Below are 15,294 nucleotides of genomic sequence, written 5' to 3' on the forward strand. Positions count from 1 at the left end.
GCTTCTGAGATTATATTTATCCAGGCGGCATCTAGTGAGCTGTTAGTGCGTTTTCACATTATCCGATCCGATATCGGATATCCCATATATTTATGCCGTTATCTTTGATTTTTTTGTTTGAAATCCTTATTCCTACATCCGATATCGGATCGGATAATGTGAAAACGCACTTAGAATATATTCCTGACAGCCTGGGCATTTCATCGGCCTCTAATGTCTCCTACCCTGCTATATGGAATGGGCTTTAGGGTCGTAAGTTTCAGACCGCATCAATGCTTTCATGCATACAAACAGTACAAAGTAAGCCACAATGTTAAAATAAAGTTTCAGTAGGGTCCGTTCATTAAGTTAGCGAGTCGTAAACACAAGCTTGATGGATACATTAGCGTCATTACACGTTTACGAGTAATAAATTGTGTTGAACAAGTGTAGCGAGAGGCTGTGACTTTTTATACGCGTACCTTTTGAAGCAGGAGGTTGAAAATAAGTCATTCAACTGACTTTTATCTACCTATATGCAGTAATTAAACAATAATCGTATGTATAACAATCCATGCATGGATATAAGTAGTATATTTATTTATTTATTCATATTTTAAGACCTTGGGAAACAAAAAGGCAAATACAGCACATAATAGTAAAATCACAATAATTACACATAAATAAGCCACACAGTTTCTACCAATGGATGAATACTTACATGTACTTATGTTGCTCAAACATATGAACATTTTATGAACTACATTGAGGTAGGTAAAGCTAAATCGAATGAAGCATGAAGGCTAAGTATCAATTGTTGCGCTAGATAAGTCCATCGCTATTTTGCTTTTTGCTAGATAAGTTCATCTAATATGAGCGTGTTAGTTTATTATTTTAAACTATTTTTTTGTCATAATTTTAGGGATTCTCAAATAATACAAGTAAGCAGGAGTAGGTAGGTATAATCGATGTCAATATAGTCTTTTTACGAACATTTACAAGTATATCTTAAAGAGGAGTGTTGGTACGAATAAATACATAATTGAATCCGTCAACTGAAACGGGACGTGTGTAATTTTCTATCGGCGCCAAGCAGTCTCCGAGCATATTTCAGTTTTCTTTATAAAGCCAATACAGAAGGGGTAGATTAATTTGTAAAGTAACCCTTCAGTCAAATCGAAGAAGGGTCATGTTCGAGCGGCTAGTCAATTACTCGTGTGTTACTTATAGTGCCGGAAGAAAGTCGGTCAGCTGATAACGATTTAGTTCCACCATGGTTCCACCCTTGTGTTACGAAACGGCAATAGGAATCATTACATATGGCGGGAGATTCCGGTATTAGAGTAGCTAATGTAAAAATTTATTAGTAGATACCTAATTTTTTTGATGATGGTTGTATGATAATGTGTTTAAAATGTTTTTCCCACACTAGCTCGGAAACACGTGTTTTATCCTTTAATACCAGCGGGTAAAAACGCATTTTATCCACTAGTGGGTAAAGTAATTTGACCTTGAATAAAGTCAAATTAACTGCTTTAAAATTGATAAAAGTAGGTGAATCTAGTAATTAAGATGATTTACCACCTGTGGAACTACTGGGAGCAGTGACAAACGCATTTTTTGCGTTGTAGTTTCCTCGTTATAGTGAGGGGAAATTTGTGTTACACACGAGTGCAAATGTATTTTACTTCTCGTGTATTGAAAAACTCGCTAAGTTCAGGATTCTATTCTCGAACCACTCGCTTCGCTCGTGGTTCAACTATAGAATCCTTTCACTTGCTCGTTTTTCAATTCCACACTCGGCGTTAAAATACAACTTTGGCCCCTTGTATAACAAATAACTATTAATTATGGCATATTAAATGTACGACCCTTGCATTAAGTTTTGTGGTAAAATACACACGGATGGTGGTCAACGAATTAATTAATTTAAATTGGCAAAAGCCGTCACGCAACCTGTACTAAAAGTGCTGAAACACAAGTTCAACCCTTCACGTTCCCTTGGATTTGTAAAACAAACTAATTACTATAGTAAATATGAGTAGAGAGTCACACCATATAAAGTCGGTTAGGCATTTTGATAACCCGACCTGTACAAGTAAATGTCATAATTTAGTTTCATACAAACTTGTCGTTTAACATAACATTTAGACAGGCGGGACTGTCAAAATTTCTGCCAACTTGGCAGTGAAAATAGATAAATTATTTTACAGTGTTCAAACTGTCGTTTTTCCCCGTTAAATATTATCATAACGATCGTGTCTCCTTACACAAAAGCGTAGGCGCTGTGATAACGAATGTCGATTTGTTATCTTACAATGAGGTCAAGGACCGAAGGTCGGATGGAAATGAGGGGAGAAATTTGAGTACCTATTCCGTTGTTGTGTTCATCACTACGCGGCTATAGTTTTAAGCATGAACCTACAAGGAGGAATAACTCCGAAGAAAAACCTGTGATTCCATCATCCACCTCCATGTGTCTATAACCTCATCTAATCTCCCGTCAGTCGGTGGCGAAAACATCTCCAGAAAAATAAGAAAATATGCCTACATGCATTGAGGTATAATGTACAAAAAGTTTGGCCACGAACATAAGTCCAGGACTTATGTTGCCTCAGTCAGTCTCTGCGCGTGGTGGGAGGAGGTTGTCTCTGACTGCACACAAATAAAATGAAAAAATGCCTTTCTGTGCTATTTGTAACTAAACCTCCGCTCACCTTTCTTTTTTACTTACTTACTTGGCTAACCAACAGTATAGCTAACCCCCCTTTAAATATACCCCGTAAATTTGGCCTTGTGATCGTCTAGCGTGAATAAGTAGAACCCTTCGATGTGAACCGCGATAACCTAGATCCTTTAATGAGTATCAGCTGTATTTTTGACTAATTTTAAAATTTTTATTTATTTATATTTTAAAGAAGAATAAAGGTTATTGTAGCATAATAATATAGTGTTATAGAAGAGTATTTTATCAGATTTAGGCCTAGAAAGTTATGAGTGAGAAAATTAATGACGTGATGAAGGAATTTTAGAATAAAAGTTAGTGAGTGAAACATACATGAAATAAATATTAAAAAATATTTTAGAAAACATCGGCTACGCTCTATTTTCGATTCCGGTTTGGGGTGAGAACTTGCGATACCGTCTGGAATCCTTAGGCCCAATCAAACCACATTATCGGGCATCCTAAGCAAGTAAGCCTGAAGGGCTATCTATCTACAAACTAACCCCTTTTTTATTTTGTTTCTTTTCCCTAGCTAAACCCCCCTTTTCCCCAATACTGCTAATAGACCATAACTTCTCGATCTTTCTAATGTTTTATCGAAACACCGAGCAGTTGCTAACTTTTATAAGAAATAAGTAAGTCAAACTTTTCTAAGCTTTAGACTTTCCATCAGTGGACGGCGCTCGCATGCCACTGGGCCCTATAACAAACAAATCCTTTTATTCCAAAAGACAGTTTGTTTCCCTAGCCAATTTGATAGAATTTACCTTGAAAAACTAGTTAGCAACACTAAGTGTCCCGCAGCCACACCGAAAAATCAGAAATTGCTACCACAATTATTAATTTCACTCAAATAAATTAAGTAATAAGAGTTTTTATAAATTACCAGTTTTACCACATATTTTAAGATAGTAAACACCACATTTAAAGTCCATTTAAACCATATAAATAGTAGTAGTTAAATTATTTCTCCACAATACACGTTGACCAATTATATTCCAAGACCAATCATAAAAGAACTCTACTTTCATAGAAATAGTGTGTGACTCTACCCTATTCCTATCGTTTTCCCTACTCTAACATATCTGAAACACAGACCGTCACTTACCATAGATCTTGTGTTCAAAATATGCACAAGTGTATCCCTACCATAAGCTGTACAGTTCAGCCAGCGAAGCTGAGATAGGCAACCTATAGGCTTGTGTTCTTATCCCCCCCTCTGCTCTTGCCCGCGGGCTAGGGTAGCAGAGAGTAGATCGCCCTATCCGTGTATATATCCAGTATTCTAGGACACACCAGTACCAGCCACATGAGAGACCCAGCTGCGATCAACTTTACTTAGATGTGGATCGATCACAACCGAAATCCCCAGCGACCAACGCCAGCATGGACTAGAGCACCGAGTAAATAAATATATATATATATAGGACCCCAGCCTCAAATACTGCCGACTTCAGTGAGCAAGGATTACTCCTAATGTCTTTCGTCAATCGTGAAAGTCCTCACTTCCATCTAACAGTTGGACTCTTTGAGACCGGTGAGAAAATACGCTTTTGTAAGTAAAAAAGCGCCCAAGCCCTCCACTTGGAACAAAAAGACCCCTAAACGCCTCTTATTTGACACCGTAAGGGAAGAAGCGCCTAGCCGGACAACAGTCTGTCACAAACAATGATCTGGCTTATAACTTTCACAAAATAACCCCATAGAAAATTACTAAATTCAATTTTACTGACCAACTAAACAAACGAATGAAGTTTCCTTTACGTGCTATAATCTAAGCTTAGTTTTGCAAGAATTACTCCCTACAAAACCAAACACAGACTTATCTCCAAGCACCAGCCATACATCGACCCAGTCTTTGTATTGCTTGACGGCACTCATGAAACAAAGCACAGAAAACTTCACTATACACAACAATTTAAATGTAACACTACACTATAAATAGAACACTAAAATAACCCCACAACTGACGGTAAAGCAATTCCACCACAGGTCTAAGTCCAACTGTACGACGATATTGTCCCCGCACAATCAAACAGAGACACAATTTCAAAGTTTACAATCACTTAGAATAATTTCCAAGTAAAAACAAACAGAGAAATAATAGCAGAACAACTTCACTCACCAGTATAACACACGAAAGCCAGAGACACTGTTAGTCTTGTAGATATTTTAAGAATCCCGCGCGTCGGCTCGCTCCGACCCTTTTATAGATTCTATCTCCGACTTCCGACTTCCGACAATTGACTTCCGACTTCTGACATTCGACTTCCGACTTCTGACATCCGACTTCCGACTTCTGACATCCGACTTCCGACTTCTGACATCCGACTTCCGACTTCTGACATCCGACTTCCGACTTCTGACATCCGACTTCCGACAAGATGGCTACTCAATCGTGTGCTTTGTTTACTAAGTCTTATACCCTATGCATTAGAGTTCACGATTAACACGCGGATGTTTGCTTATCAACACGTGCCGAGTGCACGTGTTTTAGAAGAGACAGAGCTATTGATATTGATACCTATGCAGTCCAATAGTGGAGCGATTCGCAAATATTTTTACGTAAATATTATTTTGTGGAACATTCTTATTTATTTTGTAAGTAATTTCGCAATGAAATATTTTTATCTGTTACTAAATGTTACATTGAATGATATACTCAGGAAGCATAATAACCAATATTAGTCATTATTATTTCTTTGACTTGTAAATGAAATCCAGACATAATATCGGAACGTTACGCAGCTGACAACTGTCAGTGTCAGTATTCCGTCCATGTGAATGTAGTTTGTTGATAAATACGTTTTTCCAACCTGTTTTGCATCAAATAATAGTGAATTTTATGAGTGAAGACGTGACTATACATGTGATTAAACATCACAGATATTATTTGTTAAAATATCCAATGAAATCCCAAAGAAAATATGCACCAAATAGTTGGTCAAGGAAAAGTTGATTCGCCGTAAGTTTTATATGTAATAACGAGTCCATTTCCTCGTCATAGACGCTTGTTCTGTTACAACTCGCCCCCGATTGGATTTCTTTTATAAAATACAAAGTGGTTTGTAAAAAAATCCAATCTCACTTAGCAAAAGAAGCAATAAAATTGAATAAAAGAATAAAAGAAAAATATCTCTAGATCAGTCGGAAATATCCCCCCATTTCTAATCGTGTAGTGTGTATTCCAATACTATGCAACTGCTAGCGACTCAGTTTTGAAATCAGCTCATTAGAATCTCGACAATGAACCATGATAACTCCTTTCTCAGAGTCCACGCATCGCCAGGGATACCAGGTTGTGAATCTGATAGGTCCTATTAACCCGTTCTTGCTAGCTCGTTCCCCGGTCGCGGCGAATATTCATTCCATCCACACTGTTGGACCGGAATAATTATCGTAATAATTTCAACGAGTTCACAATAACTTCCCACGCAATTACGAAGAAACCTTTAGAGCTCTCATTATAAGTCCAGAGCCTTCAATCTCCATTGTCGGAACTCAAACCAATTTCTCTACCTAATCACTCCAGCCACATGTTTTGGCGCATGTCTCATACTTGAATAAAATATACAGACTTAAAGTTTATTTGAGTGTTTTTTTTTTTTATAAAACAAACCTTAAATGACATAAGCATGTACCTCAACTTGGTACCACATCCTTGATCAAATGAAGAAATGATTTGATGATACTAAACTTCACATCTTTGAACACATAACAAGGAACCAAATATTGAAAAGAGCCTCGTTCTCACTAGACGATATCGGCCCTTAAATATGTCGATTGTCAAATACATCCCATTCAAGATGAGGTGTGTGGATTCAGTGTGGGTCTTATTACCTTGTGTAGTTAGTAGTCACAAAAAACTACCCTTGAAATGGGTCGAATCCATTGGATTTTAACCTAACCAATAAGAATTTTATGACTAATGTGTTCCCAAAATTCCCCCCTTGTTTGTTCCCCGCAAATTCCGACCAAACTAGTTTTGACCACTTTCCAGCGCTGTCTGTCTGTATCAATCCACTCATTCCATAAAATAAAACATTCGAGACACACTTTCATATCTTACATCCGTCATATCCAGCCATTCAATCTATCAAACATACATCTATAAGCATTCATCACCTCTAACTTATACACAATACACATACACTCGTTCATTCCTCCTCAATTACGCTTTCATTCGATTGTTTACAGAAAGCCAACGCTTTTAAAAGTAATCAAAATAAATAATAAAAATGAAAATAAAATTCTATAATAACTTCAAAAATTTACGTATCCCATTTTACTCCACTCTACCCTGACTCGAAGGCAAAGAAAATTTCAATTTATTTATGATAGGTTTCATTTTATACGTCTATATTTCATTTTTACAAAGTATTTATTAACCGCAAACAATTTGACAATGTGTGAAAATTGTTTGCTGCACATACTAAAAATAAAATGTTCGTACGGACAAAATGTTACATTTTATGTAAACATCTTTTATTTCACAGTCAATCACTGTAAGGATTCTACCCTGTTTTCAATTTCCCTGTCTTTTGTTCATTATTACATTCCTCAATGCAAAATTGATAGCATAAAATGCAAAAAATTTATAAAAGTAAGTACAGTCACTTAAACAAAATAGTGGCCCTCCCTACTCCGATCTTTGTAGAACAAAATACTGACCAAGTTATGCTTAGGAACGAGGATCTGCTGTGTCTGTGATCTGAGTGATTACCGATATCGTACAGTATACCACCCTATATAATGTAATAAATGATAACGCATAAATAATAAATATCACTGCTAACTGTAATAACTAAAATGAAAAATAGCTTTTCCACCGATCTCGATTTTCCTAACGTCTACCCCAGGCAGACTAGCTACTATGATGTCCAGTTATTGTTATATTAAAATAATCTAACCATACAATGTATATCCAATACATTCTTCTTACAAAATAAAGATTTTTTAAAAAAAATTGTTGTCCATATAATGAACCGACTTCTTTATCTAGATAATAAAAAAAAATCCGTATTATAAATTTACATCCACCATACACCATTTTATAATCCTAGGAACGAAACTACTAAATGACAGAGAAACTATACGATGTGCTAGCCAATAAAGCCCTTTATCACACAGATCACTATAGAAATAAAATTAATTTCAGACAAAATTTTGACTTCTACCACCCCTATAATAATAACACTGCATCTCAATAAAATTTACAAGAATTCATAACGTATTTCAAATAATGATGATGATGATGATAAGAAAGAAAATATAATAATGTTCCACATAAGTATGCCGCAATTAAAGAAAACTCTTTACTAAAAGGTCATTGACTTGTAACCAATGTACTCATAAAATTTACATTACACATCATGTAATGTTCATAATAAACGCATAATACAATTTTGCAAAAAAAAGTAATTGCAGTTTTGAAGTGGTTTTCATCTTTCCAATTTTTTCCCGCAAAATATGATGTATCATCAATTTTGATTTGGTTTTGATATTTTTTTGTAAAATATAATGTAACATCAAATTTGATGTGATTTTGATAAAATATATTCCCTTTTTTTTTCAAACTATCTGCAAAATTTTATTTTGGTTTTAATTGCCTTATGATAAAATACAAAATGATGTCATAAGTAGGTTCAAAATACTTTTATTTGATTGGATAATAATATAACAAAATAATGAATTTTTCTTGAAACGAGCTTAAAACTTGTATTGTCCTATTCTATGTCTTCAATATTGTATAACATGCCCCGAAAGTCTTTTGTAACCTCGGGCAATTTATTCCTTCTTCATTACATTTGCAGCTGCAGCAAACTTTGCAAATTGTTAACAAACACGACAATGAGCTGAGGAACTTGGTTAAGGTGTCTCTCTTCCTTTTTTTTTCTTTTCATACTTGGCTAGTTCTATGATGAGTTCTTGAGTAGCTAATGATGATGATTAGATCCTGCTGGCCTCCTGGTAATATTTCAAAATTTTCCAAACTATTCTCTTCTCAGTCGGTGTCATAACCCAGGACACCATGAAACCTCTTCCGAAGACACGTTGCACACTTGATCACAATCAGCATAACCGCAAAAGATCCAGTTACTTATTTTTGAACACAGCAAGTAACTTGAAACCAATGAATATTTCTTCATCTCTAAAGTTGGCTAGTCCTTATTTGTCCAATCATTGGTCAAAAAATAAAATATTGCATAAATCGAATATCATAAACACTTGTTATTTCACTAGCGTTACTAAGCATGCACTTAAACACACACTGAAGTTTTCACCGCATGTTTCCACCGTCCTCGCTGATCCACTATGTTCAATGACAGAACACTGCTGTGGTAAGAATCTATCTTAGGTTAAAACTAAAGTTAAGTTAAAGACTTCCAATAAACAGAGGGAAAGATAAAATAAAAATCACAAGCGTTAAAATATTTTCCAAAAAAAAAATATGCCAACTAAGGTTGCAGGACCATCTAGATACTTTAACCATATGAGACGTACGTCTCATTTACGTTCACCTATATTACTAAATACCATTCTACAAAAGTAATTTTATTAACCTATAATTATTTGATTTCCTCAAGTATGATGTCTGATCGCTAAGTGACTTTAATATTTCTAACTCAAAAATTACTGCAGACTATAAAACTCCGTCTTGTTTGCTTGATAAAACAAAAATACTCGTAGGGTAAATTAACTGGGGTTTTGAACACTTACATATATGTATTTTTCTTGATCCTCATTTTCTGTTCCATTCTTCTGCGTAGTGTGGCATAATATGGGACCAATAACAACATAATCATATTGAAAATCTTCAGTAACACGTTGGTCCTATGAGCAGGTATGAGACCAGGCTCAAAAACTCTTACTCCTCCGTTAGTTGACATCAAAAGCCGGGTACTTCAACTCGAACGTCCCACATTTCTCTTCGTGTGATAATAAGACGTCACTAAAAATCACACGTGCTTCTACACAATCAACTATACTAATTATTGGAAGCTACACAACACTGTAATTTCTGTGAAATCGTTTTCTTAAATAAAATTTAATAACTTCGCGCTCAGATTTTTTTTCGTAAGGAACTGTCACTATCAATATTGTCATCCTTAACCGTTTTTTTTTTCTTTTACAATTGTCCTCATGGGCGTATTTTCATTGTAAACACACTATAGTGTTTTGTGTAGTCACAAACATTAAATCAACAAAACAATTATTTGATATCATAAATTTAGCCTATCATAATGTTCAAATATTTGACTAGTTATTAGAAATATATAATTGTTTTTTTTTTCATAATTTAATGAAATCGAACGAAAACTATCGTGTAAATTTGTCAATGCGTAGGAAATCGCGTGTGCGCATCGGTTTACAAAAGTGTGACCACATTAAAAATATATTGTGAGATTCTTTAAGGATCTAACAGACGGTCGGACCGCACTTGTAAGGGGACATGTGTTAGGCCCTATTTACAAAATACCGTTCAAAATCTACACAACTTGAATAGTTTGATGTGATTTAAGCAATAGAAAATTAAATTAACAAAATCTTTTGTATTTAAATACATCTATTGTATTAATTTTACTATAATGAAGTAGAGAAAAATGAAGTAAAGTTTTGTAAATGACAACACCGGACAATAAATTACTGAATTACTGAATATCTTTTGTCGAAAATTGTATGACCGATCAAGCGTACCAACTTAAAAACAATGATAGTTTGTGTAATGTCACCGATAGAACACCTTTTGGCGGAGATATATGTTATCTGTGGTTAAATTATTTTCTCTAATCTATGTCATGTTTATCGCCAAACCGCTCTATTCGCGAAAGAATGGCAGATCCGTTTTGTTTTCTTTAGCTCATTATTAATTACGTGATCTACAATTAGAATTATTTAAATATTCGCTTCATTTTAATCTGCTTAAACAATACGACAGGCAATTCTGCGCCGACGCCGGTCATGAACCGTCCATATTCGCCATTTTGTCATTTAGCAAACTAAGAAAATGCAAACAAAACATTATTTGCCCTAAACACGCGTTACTTCTAAATAATTTTGTCGACAAAGTGAGCCTGTTTTATCAAATTGAACTCTGAACTGCAATTGCAATGTAATTTTCCGTTAGCGAAAGTGAGGTTACGAAATTGACATGACATTATTGTTGGAAAAAAAAACGTGAATGCAATGGACATGTGTTTTGTTGTGTTTCTCATCAAGATAATAGAAGAATCTAGTGCTCATACTCATGAATTAATGAGCAAACAGCCCATGCAAAGGATGTCTTAACGGGCCATGTCTCCACTGATAAAACGAATGAATTGCCTACTTCAAAAGCAGCTTAGCAAAAAGGTAAGTCCTTGTTTTTACTCTTCAATGTGTCATGTCATCAAACGAGTCATTGTTTTTGAAATCCAGCAGAACATACTTGCGAACTACAATGATTAGACCGAATATATATGGTGAAATGTTGCTTATTTCGTTGTTTTGTCGTCAGATAAGTTATTGATAGTAAATTTCCCACGTTAATTTCTGACTTTCACATTCCCTAAGAGGATCTAAATGTACGTGAAATAGGCCTAACTGTCAAAATAGATTTGTTACTTTCAATGAGGTTTATATGGTTGTTTGATTTTTCAGTCAACATCTAATTGGAATTTACAATGCCCGATATTTCTACACATCTGCCATAAATTTTATGGAAAACAATATTTATAGAAACTGAACATACCTTGGTTAAACGGTAAGCATTAAAATTATATCTTTGACTAATTCACTTGACCTAGGTCTCCTAACTGTTCTTGGAAATTGTAACGTTGTTTCCGTACCAACATATAAACTTCTCAATTATTTTTCTGAAGCGCTGGCTTATGGGCTATGGAAAATAATATTTGTAGGACCTCAAATGAATGTCATGGCATTTAAAAATAGGCATTGAATCTTGTCCAAACTTTAATTTTGTATTTTTCAAAGATAAAACTTGACGTCTGATACTTAAATAAAATTATGTAGACTAAAAATCCAGACTTAGCATAGATTTTATTTCTGCTACATTGAGTTTAAACAATGTATGTATTAATTTTCAGTATATGAAATGGGTAACCATCCTCGAAGAACATCAACCAGCTGTCGGCAATGTGCAGGTGGACTGAGGAATTTTCCGGTGTGTCTTTTTATGGACTGTACTCCGTCTTAGCACAATTCCCAAGTAAGTACAAAAAATCATAGCCACTAAACAGCTACTTTTTAACTTAATTAACTCTACTTAGTGAGTAAAACGAGTCGGCAGAAAATCTTACATGACTTAGAAAAATGGGTATGGTAGGTCCTTTTTTTTTTCTAACTGTGAGTGCAGTAGATAAATATAAACAATCTTAATGATACATACTTATAAATAAAATTCCTTAAACATACATACACCCTATTTTAACTAATCTTTCAATATGTACAATTTCAGGTTTTACCCGAGAGGCCATGCTTCAGGTTGGACCGTCTTCCATATATCTACTGACTTCATATAAATGAAAGGTACTTATGTTTTATTATAATAACATGTTCTAATTATTAAATTTAAAAGTGAACAGCTCATGGCATTAATAATATTATATTTAGAAAATTTAGTTGCGAGGGATAGCGATGACTATAGCGATGAAGTGAAAATTAAACTTATACTTACTTTATTGGCTAAGTAAACTCATTATTAACTTATTTATGTACTAACTCATGTAGATATGAACTGCAAAGCAGAGGTTCTCAAACTTTTTAATATTTTTTTTTTCCTTTTGTAAATTTTGTAGTATGCGTTGTTTTTTCTGACACAATATTTCTCACGGGCGTGTCTTAGTTCCAGAATTAAGCGACGCGCCCCCGTGAGTAGATAAGTGAAATAATATTGTTCCTATTTGGCAGAACCCCACTCTAAAACTAAATCCTTTTCTTACGCTATCTACATGAACATTTCTAATGTCTGACGTTTCCTTTCAGTGTACTAAAGGCTCACTGATCTACACTACCAGCTCATGCTCAACGTTACTGAACAACAAAGTAATCCGACAATCAGACTGGACCCGGTCATGTTAGGTAAGTTTACATACTTAATGCGTACCACATACTACATACTTTTTCTGAACCTCAGTAAAATATGGTTTTATAATGATAATAGCGCTTATTACCTATGCCTATTTAACAGGAATATTACAAATTTCAATCAATTTTCATGAAATTCATTAAGCAATTGTGACAATGATCAAGCAGTGGTGGAGTTAAGGTATGGCAAGGTACGACCTCCCAGATGCTGGTAATTTCGTAGGAAATCTGGTGACGATTGTGTAGCTATTTAACTTAACTAATAAAATATGTATGTTGGCATATGCCTGATCCGTGAAATATTGCGACAGTGTAAGGTTCCGTATAAAAGCTGTGTACACAATCTAAGTGAGATAACATGTCATGTGTACCAGTTGAAAATATTGTTCATACATACATACTTGTTTGTACTATAGCAAAAATATATACTTGTAGAAAGTTGAAATTCGCACTGTGCATTTAATTTATTGAAATAATTGGCAGATATAGGCTACAGTGACCTCTCACCATCAAGAGGGACGTATGCTTGTTTACTACGGATGTAATATGAAAATATATGATGATTTATAAGCTAATGAACTAAATTAGTCCTAACATGATTTTTACGTATAACCTAACAGACAGACATCTGTTCTCATAGTGAAAATATTCAGTATAAAGACTTTGTCAATTTATTGTATGATGTATGAAATCCTGTGAGACAATACGTATATTATAGAGTTACAACTGAAATGCAAACAAACCATCCATCGAAGGATGTACTTGTCATAGTACCACATGCGTGTAGCTATTCAGCATTCATAGAAAAATGGCGGGGCGCCCCATATAATATTGTACTTCAGCGCGACAATGAATAATCGCGCCCCCATAGCCATTAGACTAGAGCCTATCTTCTTGTATTACTAGGTCTTAAATCTAGGGCTTAGGTATCCTAGATTATTTTAGGAAAATAACCTTACATCTAGACTATGATAGCGACCTACTTAATGTTCTAACTAGTAGTTACACTGCCTATGGATGAAGTACTGTATAACAGGCGCCTACTAAGAATATACATATTAGTGTTCATGGACTATATATATAAGACAGCATCGAAGCTATCAGATCTCCGGTGTGAAGTGCAAACGTGATGTGAGCTTTCAAAATAGCTCGGAAGATGGCAGAGCCTGCTATGAAAATGTACTAGGCCTATAGAAAACTATTTGTTTTAACATGAAATTCTATTGCTATTGTACATAGTGTACACACTTATGTTTCCAATTCCGATTACTAGGTGGGAAACTCTTCTAAACTACTACAGCTCCGCGCCTTCTTTTATTTTAGGTACATGAATATTTTTTCTATAAGTACCTAGTATTTTACGTACTAGCCCCGCCTATACAACAGCCATAAAACATACATTAAGACACAGAATAAATAATAGTACTACGCACAGGCGCAAGGGAACGTCAAGATGCGCCAATGCCAACAATTGCTACGTAGCAATGCAACCAAATGGCCTAATCGGGACGATGTTTAGTTCAACCACTACGATTATGAGTTAATTTTCTGGAAATAGATTTTGTCTAGGTTTACTACGCTATTTTAATTTTTATTTTTTTATTTTTCAGGTACCAAAGGAAAACGAAAATATCATTGGTTCTATACTGATGCATGACTTCGCTCGGAACGCGGCAAGAATTAACAATGGAAGAAAATACTACAGACTTGTTTATTAACGATAAAGTTATTTTAGTTTTTATGAAATAGCGATTGAATAAAAATATTAGGTATATGAGTTTTATTTAGAGATGAAATAAGTCAAGAAATACAGCACACCCACTCGTTTTCACAACAACAAATGTAGCCTGGTAAGGCTATTATTTATTTGTAAACCTTGGTATCCAAGATGTGTTCTACAGAGCACATCTTAGATCCCTTGGGCACGGAACCAAATGTAACTAAACCTCCGCTCACCTTTACTTATTTACTTACTTACTTGGCTAACCAACAGTATAGCTAACCCCCCTTTAAATATACCCCGTAAATTTGGCCTTGTGATCGTCTAGCGTGAATAAGTAGAACCCTTCGACGTGAACCGCGATAACCTAGATCCTTTAATGAGTATCAGCTGTATTTTTGACTAATATTTAAAATTTTTATTTATTTATATTTTAAAGAAGAATAAAGGTTATTGTAGCATAATAATATAGTGTTATAGAAGAGTATTTTATTAGATTTAGGCCTAGAAAGTTATGAGTGAGAAAATTAATGACGTGATGAAGGAATTTTAGAATAAAAGTTAGTGAGTGAAACATACATGAAATAAATATTAAAAAATATTTTAGAAAACATCGGCTACGCTCTATTTTCGATTCCGGTTTGGGGTGAGAACTTGCGATACCGTCTGGAATCCTTAGGCCCAATCAAACCACATTATCGGGCATCCTAAGCAAGTAAGCCTGAAGGGCTATCTATCTACAAACTAACCCCTTTTTTATTTTGTTTCTTTTCCCTAGCTAAAC

The 15,294-nt window shown here is 34.8% G+C and overlaps 1 protein-coding gene and 1 long non-coding RNA gene across 3 annotated transcripts in view; both read left to right on the forward strand.

Annotated features, from left to right (window-relative positions):
* LOC125236164 (high-affinity choline transporter 1) overlaps nt 1-15,294 on the forward strand; it is an 88,090-nt gene that overhangs the window by 1,254 nt on the left and 71,542 nt on the right. The window lies entirely within an intron of this gene.
* LOC125236187 lies at nt 11,397-14,597 on the forward strand. The gene is made up of 5 exons (XR_007178178.1): nt 11,397-11,447; nt 11,791-11,912; nt 12,162-12,232; nt 12,689-12,784; nt 14,401-14,597. It is a non-coding gene; the product is annotated as an uncharacterized LOC125236187 (long non-coding RNA).

Source organism: Leguminivora glycinivorella, chromosome 2, assembly GCF_023078275.1.
Source record: "Leguminivora glycinivorella isolate SPB_JAAS2020 chromosome 2, LegGlyc_1.1, whole genome shotgun sequence".
Lineage (NCBI taxonomy): Eukaryota > Metazoa > Arthropoda > Insecta > Lepidoptera > Tortricidae > Leguminivora > Leguminivora glycinivorella.